This window comes from Numenius arquata, chromosome 1, assembly GCF_964106895.1.
Source record: "Numenius arquata chromosome 1, bNumArq3.hap1.1, whole genome shotgun sequence".
In the NCBI taxonomy this organism is placed as follows: domain Eukaryota; kingdom Metazoa; phylum Chordata; class Aves; order Charadriiformes; family Scolopacidae; genus Numenius; species Numenius arquata.
The window spans coordinates 138,739,786-138,765,860 of record NC_133576.1 but is presented as its reverse complement, the minus strand read 5'-3'; positions in this window follow the sequence as shown (position 1 = coordinate 138,765,860).

The following is a 26,075-nucleotide window of genomic DNA, read 5'->3' as shown; positions in this document are numbered from 1 at the left end:
CTGGAGCTTTCCCCAAGAATTGCATCTTCCAACCCCAGCCCTTCTACACACAGAAATAACAAAATGATGTACCCAGCAAGGAGGGGAGCTCTCCACCCAATGTGTTGATCTTTCTCTATGATTATTCCTCTTAAATGATGAAGGAAGAATACAAAGCTTGGTGGACACTTGCAAGTCCTGTGCTTGCATTTGTGTTCTGCAACAAAGGTCTTCTCTATTAACTCTCCCTATCCAGGGGTGTCTGTAGAAATCCTTCTCAGAAGTGTTGCGGTCCGGATCATCAGAAATGTCCAAGAATGTAGTTATTCCAGGGACATGGCTGCTCACACTCAATCAACCTTGGTGGAGCAGGTTGTGTTATATCTAAACCCGGCATAAGCCCATGCCTCTGGGTTGCTGCTGACCTTCAGAAGTGGCTGGAGTGTTCTCCAGCCTTCGCTGCACTGCTGAGATGCTGCTGAGGGGTTGGCTGGACGTGTTGTGTTGCTGAAACACCCGGGTTGCCTTCCCAGTGCCAGTCAAAATAAAGAGCTTGGCTTCTTTTCTGCATTGGCTGCTGGCACCGAGACCCCTCTGGGGATGGCGCTGGAAGGGCCAGCGTGCATCTGCCCACTGATGACGGGCCCAGTGAACACCTTCTCGGGCTGAAGAAGTGAAAAATGACAGTAATTTCCTGCCCACGCCAACCAAGCAGAAACGTTCTCCCGTGAAGTTTTATGAGGCTGCAGAGCCTGGAAATGTATGAAAGGCAGAAAGGACCAATCAGGAGAGAGGGAAAAACTGATTGAAAGGAAATTAATGTTGTTGAAACCTTGTGGAAAACTTCGAAACTCCTCTGAAGACCCGGGGCCTGATTCTGACCCAACCCAGCGAGGTGGCAAAACCCCACCAAATCCAGCGCTGCAGGTTTGCAGAGCCCCTCACAGAGACTTCAAGATGCTGAAAGTGCAGAAATTGATGCAAAGCGTGGACATGAAGCAGATGGGTGCCTAGAGGTGGGCGTTTCCCTGCCCTGATGCTAGAAGAGGTCTCTCATAGATATCATGAGTTTTGTGGGGTCCCATGGTGTCTTCAGGAGCATCCCAACCATCAGTGCTCCATGGGAGCTCCCTACACCCTTGTTGGCGAGTCCCTCAGGGGATGGCATGGGAAGGGATGTCTCACCCAGCCCCAGGGCACATGCACTCATAGGCACATATTTTCAGATGTCCTGGCTCCAACCCAGAGGTTGAGGCCCATGTGGGGACACCTCCAAGCCCTGGCTCCTTCTTACACCTTCCATCCCCACCAGCCAAAGCTTTCCAGGGGCTAGGTCTTTTTCCAGCCATCAGGTTCCATCTTTTCCATCTCCAGCCCCTTTCCAGGGCCCTGTCCTCACACTGCAGTCCCAGGGACAGGAGGTTGTGGCTTGCTGTGGCCTCGAGACACCTGCTGCTCCCCATGGGCTGGAGAGGAGAGGCTGAAGCATCATCATCTGTGCAAGAGCCACTGGAGAAATACCCACTCTGGAGGTGGTTCTGTTGCATCCTTGTTCTGCTCTTGCACCCTGAGGGATTGCATTGATGCTGGGGAGTCCCAGGCAGAGGGGTGAGAGGAAATGTAAATGTGAAAAAAAATTGCAAAATGGAAAAAAAAATATTCTAATTTGCATGTGGGGTTTTGGTGTTTGTTGCATTCAACTCGCCAAAATATTGGAAAATACGGTAATTGCACACTGAGGGCCGTCATGCAATTTTTGTGAGGTATCGAATGAGTGGCTTTTAGAAATAATCACCTTTCTTCTTTAATGTTACATTTGAAAATTACTGAGTTTATTAATGCTTTTTGAAGGGTTTGAGCCTTGAGTTTGAGCCACGGGGAGAATATAGACACGATTTCTCAAACGGAGGGCAGCCTGGGCTTTTTGCAGTCCCACAGAAAGTTTTATATATGTATTTATTACTAACCTTGTTGTTAACCTTATTGTTGCTATTTCGTAGGTAACATCCCTGTGTCATGGATACCTTTCCCCTCTGGATCTCCAAGTACTTTTGGGACCAAGGCAGGTTTATTATCTCTGCTTTAGAGATGGAGAAAACAAGACACATGGATGGGATTGGTCTGGCATAGTGGAGTTTTTTGCACCTGAACTGATTGCTCAAGACTCCCTTTGTTGTTGCTGGAGACAAACAGACACTTCTATTCATTTCATCCTAATATAGTTGATTAAAATAGGTCAGATGACTGGCTTCAATGTATTTATGCAGTGTTTGTGATGGGCACCCAAGGGGAGAGGAGAGGGGAGTAGAGACAGCCGTGCATCTATACGAGTAATTTTTCTCCTTAACTACACATGTAAGATATAAATATCTAAATACTCACAGGCTCTTTCCTGTACTAGTATGTGATGATGGATGAATAGATAACCTTTCTCCATAAAAATATACATAGTTAAGGGTAAATTTTTCATTGTCATCTCCAGCTTGTGTTTAACAATTTCTTTTCCTTATTATTTTTTTTTTCCCTTGGAATATTGTTGTGGGTGGAGGGATCTGACCTGTGTCTAACATAATATTCTTGGATGGGTTTTTTGAGTAATGGCACTGTGATTGTACAACCTCCAGCAAGAACAATTTGCAAAGTGTTGCAAACTTTTCAAAATGACCTGACAACAGCTCTCCAACCGGAGTGGTTTCGCAGGGATCTGTTCCAGAATCGCGGGGCTTGGAAAGAGGGGGGGCAAAAAAGGCATCAGAGGTCTGCAAAGCCACTCTTTGTTTCAGGCTTGTGATACTGGTGAAGAGGCTTGAGGTCTGATGCTATAAGCCCCATGCTGAGGAGTCATTTGCTTCGGGGCAAGAGAAGGTCAGTGTGCTGGATGCTGGAGTTATGGGGTCACCTTTATGATTATCTCAGAGGGTTTCTCTTCACCTGTGGCTGTCTAGTGCATGATTGCAGAGCAGAGGTGTGAATACGGAGCCAGCAGACTTGTGCTCAGACCCTGCAGGGACCCTTCAAATAAGACGACAGTCATATGAATGTAGATGTTAATGCCTCCCCTGTGGACACACTGTTCCCCTGGGCCAGCCCTGCCACCATCGAATCATAGAATCATCTGGGTTGAAAGGGACTTTTAGGATCATCGAGTCCAACCGTCAACTCAACACTGACAAAACCACCACTAACCCATGTCCCTCAGCACAACGTCTGCCCGGCTTTTAAATACCTCCAGAGATGGAGATTCCACCACTCTCCTGGGCAGCCTCTTCCAATGTTTGATAACCCTTTCCAGGAAGAAATTGTTCCCAATCTCCATCCTAAACCTCCCCTGGCACAACTTGAGGCCGTTTCCTCTTGTCCCATCGCCTGTTCCTTGGTAGAAGAGACCGACCCCCCCCTGGCTACACCCTCCTTTCAGGGAGTTGTAAAGAGCGAGAAGGTCTCCCCTCAGCCTCCTTTTCTCCAGGCTGAACACCCCCAGCTCCATCAGCCACTCCTCACAAGGCTTGTGCTCCAGACCCCTCACCAGCTCCGTTGCTCTTCACCCCCATCTACTTTCTGCAGTCCATGGTAAAATACAGGTCCAGTTGCCTTGAAATTAGGGAGAAATTATACCTAGGATGGATCCCAATGAAAGTTGCTGCTGTAGGAACCAAGATCTTCATGATGTAGCATGGGCTGCTCTGATGCATCCAGAAGCCCTGGTGTTATTTTTGCTATCTAAGGTTTTTAGAAATGAATTTCTTCCTCCCTATGGGGTTTAGGTCCCCCGAGGGGCTGAACAGAGACGGTGATTATTTACAACCAGGCTTTTAATCTGCCGAAAACCAATTGTCTACCAAGATTTATTGCACGAGCCCGTTGCAGACAGGTCTAATGTGGGACTCCCGTGCCCTCACGCCAATACTTACAGTGATGAGAGAAATAGGATATGGTGTCTGGGTCAAATGGGGTGGGAACCTAACATTATATTAAGGTGCTTTGATGGTTATCAGAGGATTTAAGAGTAGTTTTTCTCTGTGGGTGGGATGAGGAGACTGCAGGGAAGAGAAAGCTGGTTCACGGTGAGCTGGTGTAGAGAAACCTTCAGAACCGTGGTGGGACCCAGCATGGCAGAAGCACTGATGTTAGCACCCTGCAAATATTGGTGGGTTGATGGATTTGTTATCTGTAATGAAGCAGTGACTGAAAGCATCAGTTGGGGACCATGCCTGTGTGTCCTCTGGTGTGTGCCACAGCTCTCTAAAGGAGGTCAGCATCTTTTCTGTGATGCTGATGGATATGGTGTGTCCCTCACTGTGCAGGTTAGCAGGACCTGGCCTCCTTTCCTACCCCACCCCTTCCAGTGGCAAGCATCTCTCTTCAATATGACGAGTGTGTGGGGCCTCAGCCAGATTCTGTGGCCGCAGTGCCGGGTGCTGCACAAACACAGCAAAGCCGAGACAACCATAATGAGGGAAAAAGGCTGCCTTATTAATTGCAGATGGGGGATCAAGGGCAGGGATGAAGCAAGTCGCCTGGGCTGGCAGACTAGATGGTTGGAAATGTCCCCAAATTGCCTGAATATTCTTAACCATGTCTTAACCACTGGACCCCCATGCTGATGTCTTCCTCACAGCAAACCACAGCAAACTCTGACTCAGTGAGACTGAAAGCAGGGATGCAAGCGAAACACCAGATTTACCTGGACCCCCCAAAGATGTGTGACCAACCCCCCCCTTGCTCCCCACTGAACAATACCACGGGCAGCCGATCTCCTACCCACATTCCCTTGCGATCAGCCCTTCCTCCTTTGCGCTAACGGGCTCCTCTGGAAGCTGTAAAGTTGGCTTGAACCATTATTAAAATAATAGAGAGACCCCAGAGGATCTTTAACCAGGAGATCTTTAATAATTACTACCTCCAAGACTCTTGCTACTCCGTTTGAACCAGAGTTTCTCATGCTATCTGAGTCCTGGAGCAGAGCTCAGGTCCGTTCCCACCGGGCTACGAGTGCCATGTGACTTAATTGTCCTCGATATTTTTCTAGTCATGTCAAGGGCTTCCTTGGAAATGTTATATAGCTGAGAAAGAGTTTATTATTTGCTGTCAGGGGGCAAATAACACCAGGGCATCTCTGAAGACGTCTATAACGTATCTGCGTAATGTGAAGGTTAAAATAAATCAGTAAAAAGAGCCACTCTCCTGAGGGCAATATACTGTAAAATATTTCATCAGAAGGCCTGGATAGTATTGCACTTGTAATTAATCTTCCTGGTAATAGCACGGCTTGTTTTCTCCCGCCGTGTTATCTCGCTCAGCGTTTTTGCCAGCCGCTAGATGTCGAGGAAAAACCTTTCGCCATCGGTTTTGAGGAAAGTTCTCCCAAAGTTGGGAGCTGCCGAGTTTCTTCGTTCCTTTGAGCTCTGGGAAAATGCCTGGTGCGGTTGGGAAGCGGAGGTGCCTCAGCTGCTGCTTTCAGCTGCCAGCAATCGGGCTGCAAAGCTGACCTGCCCCCCAGGCTTCTCCCCTTGGTTTGCAGCCACGGGATATTCTGTACAGCTGAAGAGGCTTAGCACTGGTGGAATTATACCCACAGCACTGACCGTCTTTCACCCACCGCACGCAAATCATCTCTCTTTGTATCATTTCCCTGCCCGAATTTCACCTGGGTTTTAAAACCAGGCTTCCCTGAGCATTTGTAACCCTTCTGTTCTCAGATCATCACGTTGCGAGCGTGCCGTGACTTGATTTTTATGACCGGAGGGAGCAGTTTGTGTCTGCGAGATGAGTGATGGGGATGAATCTTGTGCAACCAGTACACGCCTGCAAGGAGCCGAGGCTCAAAACGGACTTTGGGAGTCCACGGCTGGGGAAAGGTGATGGGAGAAGACACTTTGTGGGTGGTTCTTGTGTGGAAGGAGGCCGTCTTGGTGCAACGTTCCCCTCCTATCACGCTCAGCAAGCTGAGGCATGAACCTCCTTCCCGGGAAGGGTCATACTCCTTCACCAAAAGAATTCAGCAGGAAGGTGCTGGAGATCCATATGTCACTCCCTGTCTCTAAGAGTCATTGCAACACATTTTTTTTCCGCACAGGGGGAAAGGGGGGACACATGCAAACCATGAGTCCCACAGAACGGAAATGCTATTGAAATGTTTTCTTGTTAATTAGCCTCCTCGGCTGTGCGCTTCCTGACTCTTGAGCAAGAGCTGATTGCTGCAAATAGCTCTGCCACCCAAAGCCGTGACCTGCTGGAGAGGGCCAGTGCTCTCCTGAAGGGTCGCGTCTGGGAAGAGGATGTTTGAAGGTAAAAGGTTAGTGCAGGAGGACAGGGAAGGGGGTGTCTGATATTTGGAGATGACATAAGTGCTCTTGCCTGTCTCCTGGGAGCCATAGAATCATAGAATGGTTTCGGTTGGAAGGGACCTCAAAGATCATCTCATCCAACCCCCTGCCATGGGCAGGGACACCTCCCACTAGACTAGTTTCCCCAAAGCCCCATCCAGCCTGGCCTTGAACCCCTCCAAGGATGGGGCAGCCACAGCTTCTCTGGGCAACCTGGGCCAGGGTCTCACCACCCTCACAGCAAAGAATTTCTTCCTGATACCTAATTTAAATCTCCCCTCTTTCAGTGTAAAACAGTTACCCCTCGTCCTATGGCTCCCCTCCCTGATCAAGAGTCCCTCCCCAGATTTTCTGGAGCCCCTTGAGGGACTGGAAGGGGCTCTAAGTTCTCCCCAGAACCTTCTCGAGGCTGAACCTCCACCAACTCTCTTAGCCTGTCTCCACAGCAGAGGGGCTCCAGCCCTCTGATCTTTTTTGTGGCCTCCTCTGGACCTGTTCCAACAGGTCCATGTCCTTCCTGTGCTGAGAACTCCAGAGCTGGATGCAGTACTCCAGGTGGGGTCTCACCAGAGCAGAGTAGAGGGGTAGAATTACTTCCCTTGCCCTGCTGGCCATGTTTCTTTTGATGCAGCCCAGGATGCCCTTGGTCTGCCTTTGCTGTTTAGCCCATCCTGCTGCAAATTCAAAGTGGGCTTTGTTCCTTGTGCTAGAAAACACGTAAGGAAATCTCCTCCCTGGGTCATTGTGTATTTTGATTCATAAGTTTCCTCCTAATCTGCATGGCCTCTCCAGGGCCGTGAGAAAGGTCACGGTCTTCTTGGAGGGCACGTCTTCTCCAGGCTGAACAACCCCAGCTCCCTCAGCCTGTCCTCGTAGCAGAGGTGCTCCAACCCCCTGATCATTTTCATGGCCCTCCTCTGGACCTGCTCCATCAGGTCCATGTCCTTTCTATATTGAGGGCTCCAGACCTGCACACAGTACTCCAGGTGAGGTCTCACAAGAGTAGAGTAAAATGGCAGAATCGCCTCTCTGGGTCTGCTGGCAACACTTCTCTTGATGCAGCCCAGGATGTGATTGGCCTTCTGGGCTGCAAGTGCACATTGCCTGCTCATGTCCAGTTTCTCATCCATCAGCACCCCCAAGTCCCTTTCCTCAGGGCTGCTTTCTAATACCTCATCCCCCAGTCTGTATTGATAGCAAGGATTGTTCCGGCCCAGGTGCAGAACCCTATATTTGCTCTTGTTGAACCTCATGAGGTTCACCTGGGCCCACCTCTCCAGCCTGTCCAGGTCCCTCTGGATGACATCCCGTCCCTCTGGTGTATCGACAGCACCACACAGCTCGGTGTCATCTGCAAACTTGCTGATGGTGCACTCAATACCTCTGTCTATATTGTTGATAAAAATGTTAAACAGTACTGGTCCCAGCACAGACCCTTGAGGGACACCACTTGTCACTGCTCTCCATCTGGACTTCAAGCCATTGAGTACCACCCTCTGGATGCGACCATCCAACCAATTCTTTATCCACTGAACAGTTCACCCATGAAATCCGTATCCCTCCAATTTGGCGAGCAGGATGTTGTGGGGGACCGTGTCAAAGGCCTTACAGAAGTAAGGTCACATTTGCCACAAATGAAACAAAACAATCTTTGCTCTTTTCTGTTTTATTTTCTATGGTCTTACTGGAATTTCCTCAACAAGGACAAAATGTCATATAAGCTGCTTGCAAAAAGACTTTGTGCTTAATGCTACTGAGAACTGGGTTTGATTGACCACCTCCACCCTCAACCTGGTAGCTCAACCTCTTTAACCATAACCAGTCCTTGTAAGCCGTGGTGCTCAGAGGTAGGATGTGTGTGGGTGAATGGATGTCTCTGGCCACCAGCGCCGGTTTTGAAGACCTGCTACTTTGCTGCCTTGTAGTGTAAGTCTGGGTGGTGGAGCTACAGAGACTCCTTTTTTTATGGGATATATCATAGAATCATAGAATCATTTTGGTTAGAAGAGACCTTTAAGAACATCAAATCCAGCCCTTAATGTAACACTTCCAAGTTATCACTAAACCATGTCCCTCAGCAATACATCTACATGGCTCTTACATAGCAGAGCTTGTGGGGTTTCATGACCTCAAGCATGGAGGAAGCTTTGGGACAGAAGGAAGCTTAAGAGACCACCTCATCTAAACGTCTACACCAAGGACCATGCTGCCAGTTCGTAAAAACCCACAGCAGAAATGAGTCTAGAGTTTTTCGCTCTGTCTCTTCTGTTGGCTTAGTAGCTTTCCTTTGGAGCCAACCTAAATTTGCTTGGCTGCAAATGATGCCAGGACAGTAATCACGTTCCCTCCATGGGATTCTTTTCTCTAGGCTGTCATCACCACTCCACCAGTCTTTCTTCATTAGTCATATTTTCTCCAGTCTCTTATCATCCTTTTTCTTCTGTCACTTTTTGCTGTGTTTGCTCAGTATTTGACTGCCCTTTTTCACAGTGTTGGTGGTGTATAAAAATGTTATTTAGACTAGATACAAAGAAGAAATGTTTTACGCTGAGGGTGGTGAGACACTGGCCCAGGTTGACCAGAGAGGTGGGAGATGCCCCATCCCTGGAAACATTCCAGGTCAGTTGGATGGGGCTCTGAGCAACCTGATCTAGTTGAAGATGTCCCTGCCCATGGTAGGGGGGTTGGAGTAGATGGCCTTTAAAGGTCCATTCCAACCCAAACCATACTGTGATTCTATATGTACGGTTGGTTCCTTAAGATGAAGCTAAGATGAAAAGAGAGGGGGTAAAGATGACTGAAAAATGGCTTCCTCTTTCCCAGGGCTGATCTAATTCATGCCTGTCATTTTCTTTCTGAATGAAAGTTGAAGAATTTAGTTAAAGAAGCATTTAGCTTTCTCCTCGCCTTCAACCTGAGACACAAGACAGTGCTTGTGTATGTTAACTGGCTTACAAGGCACAGTTGATTTCTTGCCTAAACATGAGGCATCTTCCCCAGAGAAGCAAAGATCTGTCTCATTGCTTAGATCTTCTGTACTTTTCCTGGAAACCGAATGAAAATCACAGTTCTGCAGAGGCTGGGAGGCTGTTGTGACAAAACGAATTGGAGCAAAAGATAATCACCTATTGTTATACTGCAGAACTCCTTGACCGGTTGGGATTCCTCCAAGAGCCAATTGGACATGATGAATAGCGGTAATCTCAGAGCTATGCATATTCTCAGGGTTTGCAGTTTTCCACATCAACTGCATGAAGGAGAGTGGGGGCTGGGGGGGGAATAAGGTTTCTAATCAGCTCCAAGTCAACAGTCTGGACTCTATCCTGCAGCTTCCAGCTGGTGAGGTGTTTGCAAAGCAATGACTCGTGCCTGCTGCAAACATAAGCCATCGTCCTGTTTCCAAAATGCTGATTTATACAATCTTTGCTAGAGAAGTTGGGAAGCAGGTGTCTCCTTCATCTGAATGGAAAGACATTACACTTTTGCATAATCTTCCCTACAAAACTGTTTCCTCTGAGGAAATTTTCTTTGCCTGTGACATCCTTTACCACAGGGGCTTTCTTTGCTATTATTTCTCTCCAACAGCGACACCAAGACCCCCAGCTGCACCCATATCTCTTGTTGCAGTCTCTCCTGTAATTTAACGAGTAACACACTCAACACAGCCTTGTCCTTGCAAAATAAATTCCCCAATGAGTTGGATATTGGATCCCACCATGACTAAACCGTTTTCAGGCAGACTCCATGCTTGAGCCAGGGATGTGAGAATTAATGTAAAAGTGCCCTCTCGTGGCAAATAGAGTAGGTATCATTCTTCATCATTTTGGGGAAATCCATAACGTCACTGGGGTTGTGATTTGTGTGTGGTTTCTAGTCCAGACACACCTTAAGAAGAGGGAAAGTGTCACTGTGAAGTCTACATGTTGACCTGCTCCAAATTATTCCTCAAGGCACCAAGAGGATAGTGGGGTTGGCTTCCCTCAGCCACACACAGCTGGGAGCTGGCAATGGTGGGCTCAGGGAGGAGAACATGTCTTCTGGAGTCCTGGGTTAACCAAGAAAGGTGTGGGTCTTGCAGCAGGGTGGTGGGTGGGAGCTGGGCTCTTGGGGACATGTGGCCAAGAGTGAGCTGTCAGGGTCTGGGGTTTCCTTTGCTTCAGGTAGATCTGCTGGGAATGAAGTGTTTGCAGCTGCAGAGCAGAAACCAGACTTGGGCAACCCTCCTGCCTGAAACCATGAGCTGGCTTAAAACAACACTCTCTCTAGAAGAGATGATTTAATACAAAAAATGTAATAAAGCAATCTGGGGCTTTTGTTCTGTCTGCTCTCAGGCCTGTGATTCAGTGCTGCTCGCTATATTAGCTGTTCCTGCACATTGTCTGAAGCAGCCACCCATTACGTACCTAATTAATCAGAAACCTGGGTAGACCCATGTCTCTATGACATGAGCAGCAAAAGGGAAGTTTTATGGACCTTTTTCCTTCGTTCCCTTTTTATTTTGAGAAGGGAGATGGGGTTTTCCTCGCAGTAATGATTATTCTGGAGCACCCACAATGTGTTCCCTCCTTCTGCTTACTCTACCACTTCTCTTGATCTGCAGAAGACAGATTTATGACTGGACTATATAGTCCTGCTTCTGAGGAATTCACCATTTAGGGGAGGGAAAAAGCAGAGCAGGAATGGCATCAGGTCTCCAAGTCCAGCTCAGTCATAAGGAGATACGCAGGTAGTTGAATGCTACAGGGATCTTGAGATACCTGCTGCTCTTCTGTCCAGAGGATGTCAACATGTCCCAGGTGGGATGGTTCCCACCTCAATTACCCCACTTTGCTGTGCAGCACCTCAGTCTCCATGCCTCATCTTCATTTTCAATAATGCCTTGGTGGGTACAGCTGGGATCTCATCTTCTTTTGTGCTCATATGATCAACGATGACTGAAATTCCCACCTCAACATGCTTCTTCTGTGAGGGAGGATGAACGAGAGGGGGCCAAGGCACAGTGCCATGTGGGAGCTGCCGATCAGAGGCACTGTGGAGGCCTGGGGCAAATCTGAGATTAGTCCTTCAGGGCAGGAATGAGGTGCTGGTCACTTGCTGATGTGACACAGTGCTTGTTTGAGGAAGGATTCTCTTTTACAGGACTGAGCACAAGGCACAGTTGACCCAGCGATGGGCCCTTAGATACTTCTGGAGTACGAATGGAAGCAATGCTAGCAATGTCCATAGACATGCACTGTGCTGAGTGAAGAGGAGCAGTGTTACAACTGCCTGTGACAAAATGGGGTTAAAAAAAACCCTAAGCATCGTTATTGCTTCCACACATTAATGGTAAAATGGACAAACCAAGAATGACATGAATTGTCCAGGCCAGGAAATGATGGGAAGAAATGCCAGTGCAGCAGAGTCCCTCGCTAGCAATTGGCTTGACCTTCATGAGATTATACAATAACACACAGCTTTGATGGTCATGTTTTTCAGACCCTCACTTTCAGTTTGTTATGACTATGTCAATTTGTGAGCTGCTATTTTTGTCTGGAAGCTCATGGTGGTCCAGCTTTGAGCAGGAGGTTGGGCTAGAGACCTCTGCAGGTCCCCACCAGCTGACATTGCTATGTCTGTGTGGTGCTCACATAATCCCACAACTCAAAGAGTGGTTGGGTTTGGTCTTACTCCCAGCTGGGAGGCCTTGAATAACTCATTTCCCTTCTGTGGAGCCTTCCCTCCCACAAGGGTCCTTCAGGTCCTTCAGGACAGAAAAGGTCTCCCTCTGAAGCTACTGATCTCCACAGGAGCCTCAGGATGCTACTGTAGTAGTCGTGATTGATAATAACACTATGTTGGGGGGCTGCTTTATCAGGAAACACCATGACGGGAATTATAATCACCATTTAAAGGCATTTTTCCCCTTTCCTCTGGTGGGTTATCAGGTTACAGGAAACGAGAGCAGTTCTGCTGCCTTATTATGAGAGATGGATGCTACTGTTTGGAGTGTTCGCCCATCGATCTACTTCCCCGACACCCTCACTCATCGGGGGATGCACTGCTCATTTGATGCGAAAAAGCTTCCCAAAGCTCCCTTACTTTTTGCCTTCCTTGCTGGTGAATTTATCTCTGTTTTGCAAAGCACCAATATTTATTCCACCGCTTCCCCTCACTTTCCCCTCCCAGCGGCAGGCCCACTCACACAGAAAGATGGATCTCTATTTTCTTAAATGCTCAGGCAATTATGTTCATTCTGCAAGTGGTCCCGGAGGGGAGCTCTCCAGTCAGCCCCGCTTTCGGCTGCAAATCCTTTTTCAATATGGCAAGTGCCTGTAGCTGACCTCTCCTCAACCTGGGCTGTACAGCTAATGCTCCCCGACCCCCTGATGGCCATGCTTTGGGGAGTTCAGCATCTCTGTAGCCTCCTGATGGGTTGCGGTGGGGTTTGTTGGTCTCTCCCTGTGACTTCTCCATCCCCCCCTTGGGTGAATGCACCCCCCCATTGCAACCCTAGGTGGACACAACCTCTTGGGTCCATGTCAAACATCTGAAGGGGAGCACCAAGAGCACCTCAGATGAAACTTGTTATGGCCAAGACCCATCACCATCCTGACATCTGTCAGGCCAATTCCTGTGCTTTGACAAAAAGCCCTCGCTCCCCATCTGAGCTTGGGAAGTGTAACTCAACTATACTGCTCTCAGGGACAACAATCGAGGTCTTGACAGAGAGAAAGTGCCTTGGTTTCTCCTCTACAGTCCCATCCCTACTCTTGGGTCTATTATCATCACAGCTCTGCTGGGATTTCTGTGTCCCAGTGCCGCAGGATGGATGTACCCAGGGCGATTTACCCTGAGCTACCAGTAGAGATTTTATTCATCTAAAGCCAAATTCTGCTCTCAGCTTGCAAACGCGTTGGCTGAGACTCTGCAATCCTTATGGCTGATATCACCTACATTTGCATCACTGTTTATTTTAATTTACCCTAGAGTTACAGCTACCCTCACAGCCTGTTTCTCCTTGCACCCGCCCAGTCCTCACCACTAAGATCACCTTCACAAGGGTTTCTCCTCTAAGTGCATTTTGGGTTGAAGTCATTTGGCTCACTTTCTGCTTGGCTCCTTAAGAAAGCTCAACTTATATGATCATGTTCTGCACATGCCTGTGTCTGTCTGTTTATCTCTTCAAAAAACATTAAGGCTGTTGGCCAGTTTAAGCCAGAAAGAGAGGGAATTTCTATGTGTTTTGTGAACCCAAGCAAGCAAAAGAAAGAAATCCTGCTAATGCTTGGTGGAAGAAAGGGTTGAGGGGTGAGCATGACCCTTGCTAGACATCAGAAACCCCAAGTTATGGGGGACCAGGGTCCTTCAGTTGCACCCTCATGGGAATGACTTGCAGCGTTTATACAATTTGCTGTTCAAACATTACAGCATTTCAGAGATGTGGCCAATTAACCCTGAAGTAAACTGAGGCAGGATAGGGGCATTTCAAGGGTAGACAGCACAAAGGTCTCATAGTGTTTCCCATCTATGTTTTACATCTAGGAAGACTGGTGTGAAGTCACCGGACAGGTTTTTTAAATTACTATTATTATTAAAAGGCTGGCTGCCATGGCAGACATAAAAGAGATATCATGTTCATTGCTCATTCCTCGGGCTGCACCACACATGTTCCGGAGCGAACATATCCTGCCGAAAAAGGAATTTCTATTCCAGTTAGACTGATAAATCGGCTCTTCCCCACAGAGACTCCTGTTACATGTTTCGGCTTAGCGAGAGCTTGGTATCATTACAAGGATGCTTTGCACCGCCAGCGTGCGGCACAGAGACTGCCTGTCCTGGCAGGGGGGTTTGCCTGGGTGTCTTGGCAGCCTTCCACCATGCTGCATAGTTTTCATGCTAAAATATAAGTTTTTTCTCTGTTGGGTGAGGGTGCAGGAAGGGACAGCCAAGGGGGTGTATGTGATCCTGCCTGCCCATGTTGGGAAGCAGAAATTAGGCATGGTGTGTCCCTGTGGTCTCTGGAAAGGATGAGATGTTCTCGCTTGCCCTGGCAATGAGCACCCCCTGTGTTTTCCTCCTGAATCCCTGAGCTTACCCCAGCTGATTCAGTCTGACATGAATTTGATAGGGCATCACAGAAAATACCCCCAGTGGCATCGTGTTTGGCCTCCTGTGAGGGCTTTTCCATGTGATCCAGGTTGGGGACTCAGTGGTGTCCACACATGATGACCCTTGTTTGTGTGTGCTGCCACCTCTACCAAAGCTGATGAGATTACTCACCTCCAGAAATCTGATTATGGCTGAAATTCAGCTCTTTGCCAGGCCAGGATCCATGGAGCGGTTAAAGTGCATTAACTGGGACTGGGTTTCACACTGAGCCATTGCAAAAGGAGAAAGAGAAATGCACATCTGTTGGAAGGATGGAGATTTGTGGTCTGCAGCCAGTTAGAAAGCACTAGGTTAAGAGCATCAGCCAGTGGGGGGATCATTAAGAGCTATCATCATTAAGAGCTCTAAGGCAATGACAGACATAGGTAAAGGCTTTGATTCCATAAGCGGCCATTTTTCAGCTCAGTGAAAGGAGTAATTAACATCTCTCATGTCTTAGGGACAGTGAAATGCAGCATGGCTGCCTCAGTGAAGCACCCAAGAAATGAATGAGTTTTCTGTTGCTTTTTTTTCCCAGTAAAGGATACTGTTATACTGGCAATAAACTCTCCACGTGGCTTTCAGAAAACCCTGATATCCCTCTCCACAAGTAAAACTGCACCAGCAAGATGATTCAATCCTGTCTACATGTGCTTGTTTCAGGATTTCTGCTGCTTTTTTTTTTATACTGAATCATAGAATCATAGAATGGTTTGGATTGGAAGGGGCCTTAAAGTTCATCAAGTTCCAACCCTGCTGCCATGGGCAGGGACACCTCCCACTAGAGCAGGTTGCTCAAAGCCCCGTCCAGCCTGACACTGAGCTGGCCCTATCTCATCTCTGTCCCCGTTTTCTCCAGCCAATGGAGATGTGTTAGAGACACAGATTAACAGAAGACAGAGAAACAGGGCTTTGGGAGCACAAACCTCACACGAATGCAGACACTGAAGCAATTGGCCCTTTTTGCTACTCAAAAAATAGGAATTTTGTTTGTGCCACCTGTTTGGGCTCCTAGGTGAAATGATCATTTTTGATGTTCCAAATACTATTAACCTCTCAACAGCATGGTATGGAGATTGTAGAGAGGTGGGGGTTGGTCTCTTCTGCCAAGTAACAAGTGATAGGACAAGATGAAATGGTCTCAAGTTGCACAAGAGGAGGTTTAAGATGGATATTAGGGAAATTTTTTACAGTGAAAGGGTTATCAAGCACCTGAACAGGCTGCCCAGGGAAGTGGTGGAATCTCCATCCCTGGAGATACTTAAAAGATATGTAGCTGTCGCACTTAGGGCCATGGTTTAGTGGTGGACTTGGTAGCATTAGGTTAACAGTTGGGCTTGATGATCTGAAAGGTCCCTTCCAACCTAGGCAATTCTATAATTTTATGATGATTTTCTGGTGGATCAGCGATTAGTGTATTTGCAGAGCGGAAGAAAGAGTTAAAAATATTGAAAACTGGGAGAGAGGAAGTCAAAAACCTTGGGATATGTGGAAAACCATGGGGTTTGAGAATTTGACCTTCTTAGACACACATGACACAAATCTTTCCTGTCCCTCCATGAAGCAGGCATGACTTGGACACCATGGCTGGGGCAGGACCAGAAAAGCTTGGAGTGCTCCAAAGGGGAAAAAAGAGAGCAGGACACATGGATCCGCTCATCTACAAAGGCTTGGCTGAGAATGTAAGAATTTAAACGAACTCTCCAGCTGGAGAAATACACCAGGCCATCATAACAAACAGCAGGAGGTACAAGTGCAAATTCACTGCGGCATTGTCCTGCCAGACTCCAGTGACAAAGCCGGGGGAGGCAGAGCAGTGGTGCAAAGGAGGAGGCAGAGAGCTCCTGGGGAGGGAGGTGCCGGCAGGATGAGATTAAAATGTCCCTGGCTTGTAAAGGGGAAGTGGAAGGCCAAGAGGAGATGGGATAAACCTATAATGCCAGCTGAGGAGACACTTTGGTCTCGCTCAACCTGTTTCAGTCAGAACTGGAGACTCATGGTCTCTGCAAGGAGTGCTGTACTTTGAGCAATGAGGAGTGATGCACCTTGATTCAATAGAATTTCTGTTTTGGAGTCTCTGGTGTCTACTATCTATGAACCTTGCTGAAGCTTTTACAGTGTTTGGGATATTCACAGCTTCTCCCATGTAGATCTTCTAGGGTCTAATAATGACAGAAACTATATACTTGCTTTTCCTCAGTGGGGACGTTTATATTGTCTCCCTCTTTCTCTTTCCCTCCCTCCTTCACAAAACATGTTGGAACTCAAGTACTTTAGAGACGGCTGTTTTTTAACTGGAAATTGGTCAAGGGGCTCAAAAATTGCTAGAGGAAAAGCAGACAGTCTGTCAGACAGATATATACTCTCTCCCACACGCTTCAAGAGTGACTGTACAAACTTTGCCTTCTTAGGATGCAACAAATCACTCCCACCTTCGTCAGACCCTGGCAGCAAAGAGAAATTGCAGCCCTCAGTATTTCTCAGCAGTGGAGTTGCTGTGCTTATATTTTTCCTTTGCAGTATCCTATTTCTGCAGAAGAAAGGGTTAGAGCCCTCGAAGCTGTTTGATTTTCTGTGCTTGCTTCAGTGGATATTTCTATAAAAAAACTTGATATAAATGACTGCAAATTGGGAACAGTGTGGGTAGGTGATGCTGTGGATGCCTGTAGTCTCCACTGTGACAGGGGAAAATGAGAGACTTGCATCACAGAATCACAGAATGGTAGGGATTGAAGGGACCTCTGGAGATCATCTAGTCCAACCCCCCTGCCAAAGCAGGTCCACCCAGAGCAGGTTGCACAGGAACGTGTCTAGGTGGGGTTTGAATGTCTCCAGAGAAGGAGACTCCACCACCTCTCTGGGCAGCCTCTTCCAGGGCTCTGCCACCCTCACAGGAAAGAAGTTTTTCCTAATGTTCAGACAGAATTTCCTGTATTCCAGTTTGTGCCCATTACCCCTTGTCCTGTCACTGGGCACCACTGAAAAGAGCCTGGCCCCATCCTCTTGCCACCCACCCTTTAGATATTGCCCAGCATTGATGAGATCCCCTCTGTCTTCTTTTCTCCAGGCTGAACAGCCCCAGATCCCTCAGCCTTTCTTCATCAGAGAGATGCTCCAGTCCCCTGATCATCTTCATAGCCTCTGTTGGACACTCTCCAGTAGATCTCTGTCCTTCTTGAACTGGAGGGCCCAGCACTGGACACGGAGGTGTAGTATCTCTGTGTGTCCTCAAGTACAACTGGCTCTATCATGATGGAGAGACAGGTTTATGTGTGTTTGAATTGACCAGCTTAGACACCAGGGTGCTTGGCTTGTGATCTGTCCCATGGATGGGAAAAGTCACAGGGAATTGCTCTGCCAACAAGCTCAGCAGACCCTTGCCAATGGCAACAACCTCCTGATGGTAAAAATCCAACCATGCACTCTAGCTGCTGTGCCCTCAGCTGTCTCTTTATCCTTCTGCAGCCCTGGAGTTCTCCCTTGCATGTCCCCTTAGCTGTCTCCTTCTCAGTCTTGGGGCAGCCTCATCCCCCTAGAAAGAGGGCACCAAAACTCAGCGTTGCACGGGCCACTGAGAAGCTTTTATCCAGCCGTGCCCATGCACCACATTGTTGCTAAGGAAGAGCCACCTTTGGGATCTCTTTCAGGTCAGGTCCACTTTGTCCTCCACAGGTCACAGAATCACAGAATCACATGGGGTTGGAAGGGACCTCTGGAGATCATCTAGTCCAACCCGCCTGCCAAAGGAGGTCCACCCAGAGCAGGTTGCACAGGAATGTGTCCAGGCAGGTTTGAATGTCTCCAGAGAAGGAGACTCCACCATCCCCCTGGGCAGCCTATTTCAGTGCTTTGCCACCGTCAAGGTAAAGAAGTTCCTCCTCATGTTTAGGTGGAACTTCTTATATTCAAGTTTGTGCCCGTTTCCTCTTGTCCTGTCACTGGGCACCACTGAAAAAAGACCGGCCCCATCCTCCTGACACCCACCCTTTAAATATTTATAGGTGTTGATCAGATCCCCCCTCAGTCTTCTCTTCTCCAGACTAAAAAGACCCAAGTCCCTCAGCCTTTCCTTGTAAGAGAGATGCTCCAGGCCCCTCATCATCTTTGTAGCCCTCTGCTGTACCCTCTCCAGCAGTTCCCTGTCCTTCTTGAACTGGGGAGCCCAGAATTGGACACAGTACTCGAGATGGGACCTCACCAGGGCAGAGTAGAGGGGGAGGATGACCTCCCTCGACCTGCTGGTCACACTCTTCCTGATGTACCCCAGGATGCCATTGGCCTTCTTGGCCACAAGGGCACATTGTCCGCTCACGATCATCCTATTGTCCACCAGGACTCCTAGGTCTTTCTCTTCAGAGCTGCTCTCCAGCAGGTCAGCCCCCAACCTGTACTGGTGCGGGGGGTTATTTCTCCCCAGGTGTAGCACCCTACACTTGCCTTTATTGAAGTACATCAGGTTCCTCTCTGCCCAACTCTCCAGCCTGTCCAGGTCTCGCTGTATGGCAGCACAGCCCTCCATCATGTCAATGACCCCTCCCAGTTTTGTATTCTCAGCAGACTTGCTGAGGGTACAGTCCATCCCCTCATCCAGGTCATTGATGAATATATTGAAGAGGACTGGACACAGCACTGACGCCTGGGGGACTCCACTTGTTACAGACCTCCAACTAGATTCTGTGCCCCTAATAACCACCCTCTGAGCTCTGTCTTTCAACCAGTTTTCAATCCACCTCACTGTCCATTCCTCTAATCCACACTTCCTAAGCTTACCTATGAGGATCCTGTGGGAGACTCTGTCAAAAGCCTTGCTGAAGTCAAGGTAGACAACATCCACCGCCGTCCCCTCTTCTACCCATCCAGTCATGCCATCATAGAAGGCTATCAGGTTAGTCAGACATCACTTCCCCTTAGTGAATCCATGTTGACTACTTCTGATTGATAGCTTTCTTTTCCTCCATTGTCCTCTTTGTCTTAGCCACAGGAGGAGGTGATCAAACCCAGGGTTCTCTCCCTCCTGGACCTCCTGCATGTATGTGGGTGAGTATGACTTTGAGAACAGGGTTTCTCCTTTTGCTTGGCTGACAGGGTAGACTTTGGGGAGCCCAGTCAGGTCACTAATGTCACCAAGGGTCAGGAGATAGCAGACAGACAAATTGTCAGCAGACAAATGGGGCAGGACTCTGAGAAATGAGGACCTATCTGCAGAGAGGATGGGGAAGCTGTGTCCTGGCGTCCACGTCTCCTCTTACCCTTTGACTGTGACATTTGCTTGAACCATAAACCTTCCAAGGCACAAACTTTCTCTTAGTGTGTGCCCATATGTTGCTTAGATGCTGCGGTCCTTGAAATCATCTGTCAATACTACAGTTTTCCTTAGTAAGGCAATAGATAGCAGAACATCAAAGGAACTTTAGGGTGCTCTGCTTTGTCATAGCAGAGAATCGTAGGCTTCTGATCATGCCCTGAGAAAGGGTTGTAAATGACATCTCACCCTGGGGTGGGGATTAGACCCATCTCTTCTTTGGATCTGGGGTCTTCTTGCATAGATTTAAACATGAAGAATCTGCATGCTCCCCACAAGGCTGCCTTCACGTCAGCGCATAATTATTTTCTTGGCAGATATTTTCTTGTTCATATGGCATACAAAATATCAATTGCAAGGGAAACCACGGAGCTGGGATTGTTCTGCCACACTGGAAGAGGCTGGAGAACCAGATTCCCAGCAAGAATTGTTGAGGGGCTGGTCTTCCCCTTTCCTTTGGGGCAAGACACATTAGATTTTGCCCTGGAAGGCTCCCAGTGGAGGCCCTTCAATGGCAGTGGGTGCTTTGAGAAGGGGTGTCCCCCACAGTGGTAGAGGGAGGCAGAGAAACTTGGGACAGGAGACTGAAACTTAGAATCACAGAATGGTTTGGTTTGGAAGGGAACTTGGAGATCATCCAGTTCCAACCCTCCTGCCATGGACAGGGACACCTCCCACTAGACCAGGTTACTCAAAAGAACTTGGAAAGGAGCATTACTGAGTTCAGTCCCCTGCTTTCACAGACAGCTTTTCTATGGGATCCAGTACAAAGAACATTTGCTCTTTACTATTCACCCACAAAACACCACCCTAATCATCCTATAGCACATGCCAGGACCAACACACAAACTGTGCTGTGCCACAGGACAAGGTTGAGAGAGACTAGGATATTGCTAGTTTCTGAAGGTTCCCACAGCAGCAGAGCCTGCAGGCATGTGTGTCTCATGCCTCTGGAGAAAACGTGCTCATGGAGAAGCCTGCTGCACAAATGCTCTGGTTTTGGAGCGTTCCCATGGGAGGTAATTTTGCAGCTCAAAGGCACTAGCAGCCAGAGGAATGCCTGAGCCATGGGGAGAGGGACCACAGCCTTTCGTGCAACTTTACAGCACCAGCAGCCTGACCCTGCTTGAGATGCCTGCTGAAACGCAATCCTGGTGGTCCTGAAATCCAAGAAATTAGTTTCGTGGCTCACTCCAGCTGGAAATGGGAAGATTTACTAAATACAGCATTGTGGGTCTTCCAGGTGGGCTTGAGCTGCTACCCATGGATGCCATTGTACCCTGAGGTGGGAGGAGAGGGCTCCTTTCTGGGCAGACCAAGCAGAAGCAGTGGTGGAGCTGCTGGGTCCTGTGGCAGCTTGGGGACACTTGATCCCACACTGCTGTCCAGGAGACAGGAGATCTGTCTGGACCAGATTATGGGACCTTCAAGGTATGTCCCCAAGCTGTCTGCTCTGGAGCTACACGGAGGAGTCGACGGTGGTGTCTGGCAGGCTGGACATGACCTGTGAGCTGCCAAATCAAAAGCCTGGTCTCAGAGAACAGAAATAAAACTCCAGGAGTGGGAATCTTCCCCAAGAGGAGGAAGGAGACAACCAGATGGGCTTTTGGAGTTTTCTTCCTTCCTTAATTTCTATAAACATAAAAAGAAGTTGGACAAGGCCACAGGTTTATAGCCAGCCTTGGAAGAACTGATATCCAGTGTTTGGGGGGAATTTTGGTATTACAGTTTTTTCTCAGTGGGAGACATTCCCATAAAACTACCCTGGACTTGGACATGGATATCATTAAAGCAGGTGTCTTTGTTTTTAAGAGATGCCGGAGCTCTGATGTTTCTTTTGTGTCTGAAAAGAGCGTAAAATTGTCAGTAGGGCTCCTTTGGGCTGTTCAGACAGAGCCGCCTCCATAGAGCACTGCCTGCCCAAGGAGGGGTGAGTACAGGGGAACCAGAATAGCCCCTGAAATCCTATATTATTTAGTAAAAAGCAGTGGGGGGAAGCCTCCTTTGACTCCCAAGTAAATCTCCACCTACACACAAACCAACCCATGTTCTCCTCTCTGTTTTTCCTCCTTTGGGCAGAGCATCTTCAGCCAAAGAGATCCCCCATCGACCATCTTTTTGTTGCTTGATTTAGAGTGAGTGGTAACGGGTCATTGCAAGCCTGGGAGAGGACTGTCTGTTCCTGTTGCACCTTGGTTCCTCCTCCCTCACGATCCCTGAAGGAGCTGCTTTGAGGAAAAAAACACGGCATGTGTGGAGTATACCGTGAGAGGCAGATTTGGCTTTTGGGGCCGGGTCCCAGAAGGGCAGTTTGTTGCTCGGTCCATATATCACTCCACACGGACCGCAACATGACAACCCCATCATAATATTTGTGAGGAATCACTTCCTCAGCATCTTATGTTACATTAACATCAACGCTTTAGAGTTGCAAAGGGAGAGCGGGGGTTACGTGTTGCTAGCCATAGGTCAGAAAACATAACCATCTGAATTCCTCCTTTTTTTTCATTAAAAAAATAACAACTTACAGTTAACAGACTGTTTTGTTACTGTTGGAGCTTGGGAGGGTAGGACTATCACGGCTTTGAAGCAAATAGATCCAGTGCTCATGGGTCTTTGCTCACTCAGATGTTGGCCTCACGACTGGACAAAGGCAAGGGCTGTCCCTCATGGAAGGACCTTATCCTGGGAGCTGGAAAGAGTTTCCCTCAACTCCTGGTGATCTCTGTGGAAGCTGCTTCACAGCTCACAACTGTTTAATAAAGGTCCTGTCATTGTCACAAAGTGGTGCCAACCTACTGCTCAGTCCTGAGCATCCTAGGTGTGGACACTTGGCTCCTGACATCTGTTGGCATAAGGGACTCATAAATATGCCCTTTTGAGGAGTGTGGGTGCCTTTGTGATGTCTAATCTGCCTTTGTAGATGATGGAGATCTATTTAGCCAACAATTCATGCAGATGGTATTCAGCTGGTCAAATCTAAGCACCTGGAGGTGCTTTAGTGCCTAGAGCATGTCTGGAGTGTGTAAGATACCTGATTAAGCTGTAGATGCAAGCAAAGGTGTATGAGAGACTGTTGCCATGCTGCAGTGCAAACTGGAGCCCGGGTCAGTTGCTCTTAGGGAATCTCAAAGGATTAGGCACCTCTGCTGAGCTACTGGAACCTGTCCCAGGTAAGTAGCTCTCTGGGGTCCACAGTTTTTTTGACTGGCCTCTAATAGTGAACTTCAGGCACCCAGTGCATTTAGAGATTCCTTCACAAAGGCACCTCAACTACATGCTTGAATCTAGGAGTGAGGCTCAGTCCCTTTACTGTAGGTATCTAGCATCATGTTAGACACCGCAGAACATCCCTGTTGACCTCTAGATCTCAAGAAAGGTTCAGCACCCCCTTTCTCCACTATCATGTTTGCCAGCCAGATGTCCCATGAGTTTCTGAGTTGAGGCCATTGACTCCACAAAGGATCTGAAAACTTTTGTGTATTTAGACATACGCCATCCCTGGAGATATTTAAAAGATGGGTAAATATAGTGCTTAGAGATATGGTTTAGTGATATTTTTTCTATTACATCGATGGTTGGACTAGATGATCTGAAAGGTCCCTTGCAACCTAGACCGTTCTATGATTCTGTAAGAGAGAACCAGGGAACAAACCCACTATTCAGCAGTGCCCTGTTGTCTGAAAATGCCTGCTTTTCTGTGAAGTCCTGCTGCAGATCACTCACTGCTTACTTAAGTCCTTCTGTTGTATGTGTAAATGTGCTCTTGAGGACATTTGTTGAGGAACAGTAGTGGTTCCAGACACTAGACAACTTGTCTTATACACCTTCTCCAAAAGACGTATGTGGTTTTCAGATGTGGCCTAAGCCTGTTTCTGGGCTCTCGTAGGATCTGGCCGTAAATGCCTGCCAATGTACTTCACCACTCACAGAACCACACGCAGTCACAGAATGGTAGGGATTGGAAGGGACCTTCAGAGATTATTTAGTCAAAGCAGGGCCACCCAGAGCAGGTTGGACAGGAACATGTCCAGGTGGGTTTTAAATATCTCCAGAGAAGGAGACTCCACAGCCTCTCTGGGCAGCCTGTTCCAGGGCTTTGCCACCCTTACAGGGAAGAAATTTTTCCTCATGTTTAGATGGAATTTCCTGTGTTCCAGTTTGTGCCAATTACCCCTTATCCTGTCACCAGACACCAATGAGAAAAGCCTGGCCCCATCCTCTTGACACCCACCCTTTAGGTATTTATAAGCATCGATGAGAATCCCTCTCAGTCTTCTCTTCTCCAAGCTGAACAGCCCCGGGTCTCTCAGCCCTTCCTCAGCAGAGAGATGTTCCATTCCCTTGATCATCTTTGTAGCCTCTGCTGGACTCTCTTCAGTAGTTCCCAGTCCTTCTTGAGCTGGGGATCCCATAACTGGACACAGTACTCCAGATGTGTCCTCACCAGGGCAGAGTACAGGGGGTGAATGACCTCTCTGGACGTGCTCAAAGACCTCAAAACACTCAGGAGCCCACAGTGGTGTATTGTAATGTGTCATAGGTGCAATAACAGTAGCTAGAGATATTAACCCTGAACTTCACACCCAGCCAGACACCAATCCATTAATGCTAAATCTACCCCTACATCTCTCCCACAGTTGCCCCTGCATATGATGTTATTTCTCCAATACGTGAGGTATGGGTAGGTCTAAAGGATAGACACTCTCTAATCCCAGTCCTGTCTCTGCTGTGAAAGGCAGGAGTTTTCTGCCCAAATTTATGTGTCTGCAGTGTAGTGGTTGACATCTGAGTTCATCATCTATATGCCTGCTGCAGTCCATGGAAAGGACCAGCCTCACTTTGGCACTATTCATGAAATAGCAGGGCAAACAACTGGGTTGGGCGATCTGTTTTTCAGAGTTGCCTTTTCTTTGCACTACAGCAGACTCCAGACACCTCGTTTAGACCCCAAAGGCTCATCTACCTGCTCATAGACATCTAGTACAAGCTGATGCCCTAGAGTATCCCCCATGGTCTCCAGCTTCCAATATAGGAGGGCATTTGTGTCCTGTAGGTCTGCGGTCATATCCACAAGCTTCAAGTCTAAATGTAAATGTACCATGTGTGGAGCTGACTGTGTTTTTATTATGCAATTTCTTTACCTTTTCTCCTAATATCTTCCATTTTTCCCCTGTATTGTTGCTTGACTTAGCCCTGGTGGAGGAACAAAAGAAACCACAGCCGGAGTGCCCCTTGACTTGAGTATGGGCTTACCAGGGACTCAGACCTCTGTTTCCATTTTTTCCCATGGGGCAAAGGGGAAATAGGTGGCAGGACTCTTGGCTTTTTCTCTGGCCCCTGTCACAAGCTCCTGGAAATAACGTAACCTCAATTTCCTTATCTGCTGCCAGGCAAAGATAGCGCCACTTCGCCTGGGGTTAGCAGCGGTTCTAACGAATATTTGTACAGTGTTCGGAGATATTTGGATGAAAGGCACTATAGAGCTATTAAGTAGTTGTGTTATTTATTGTGCTTTCCCAAGTGGGTCTCCTTAGCAATGTAGTGTGTAAGTAGTGTTATTCTAGCGCACACGCCCCCGTTGACATGCAACCTACCGCGCTCCCCACCTCCCTCTGGAAATGAACATCCTCTGTGCAGCCTCACGGCACTGCAGGTAGAGCGCTCACGCTCGTCTTGTTTCATAAAACACACCTCGCCTGCTTTTTCGCTCTCCGAGGCTGGTTTTCCCCCACGAAATCTGTTCAGTTCAGTTGAATTTGATCAGGACGGGAGTAAAATGAAGTTCTGTTGAGACGCACTCCTGGAATTGGACAAGACTCTTCCTTTCTGATGCTCTTGAATGCCATGCTGTAACTTCTCAAGGGCAGCAGGGAATAAAGTGAGAAGACTTGGATCCTTTACAATTTTCTTATTGGAATGATTTCTTTTTTTTTTTTTTTTTTTTTTTTTTTTTTTTTTTGGGGTCTCATTTACTTTCCTTACTTTTATGTTTAGTATAAGGGGGAAAAGCAGCCACTTGGTGATTCAATTCATTGAACTTACTGACAAAGTCTAGGAGATGAGTTATGTCCTAAATATGTTTTTGATGACATCACCGAGCAATCCAAACCTCCAGTCTAGAGGAAAGCATGCTACTTTTTTTTTTTTTTTTTAACCGATGTCACCATCAGGATGGTTGGCGCTTCTAAAGCCACCACCAGTTTTAACACACCTGGCACTGATTGCTCTGGCCTCTGCGATGGTTTTCCTCCTGGTTGTGATGCAGATGTTGCACCTAGGGGCTGTAGCATGGAAAACGCTATTGGAAAACATGTGAAAATGTGCTTTCTGGACCA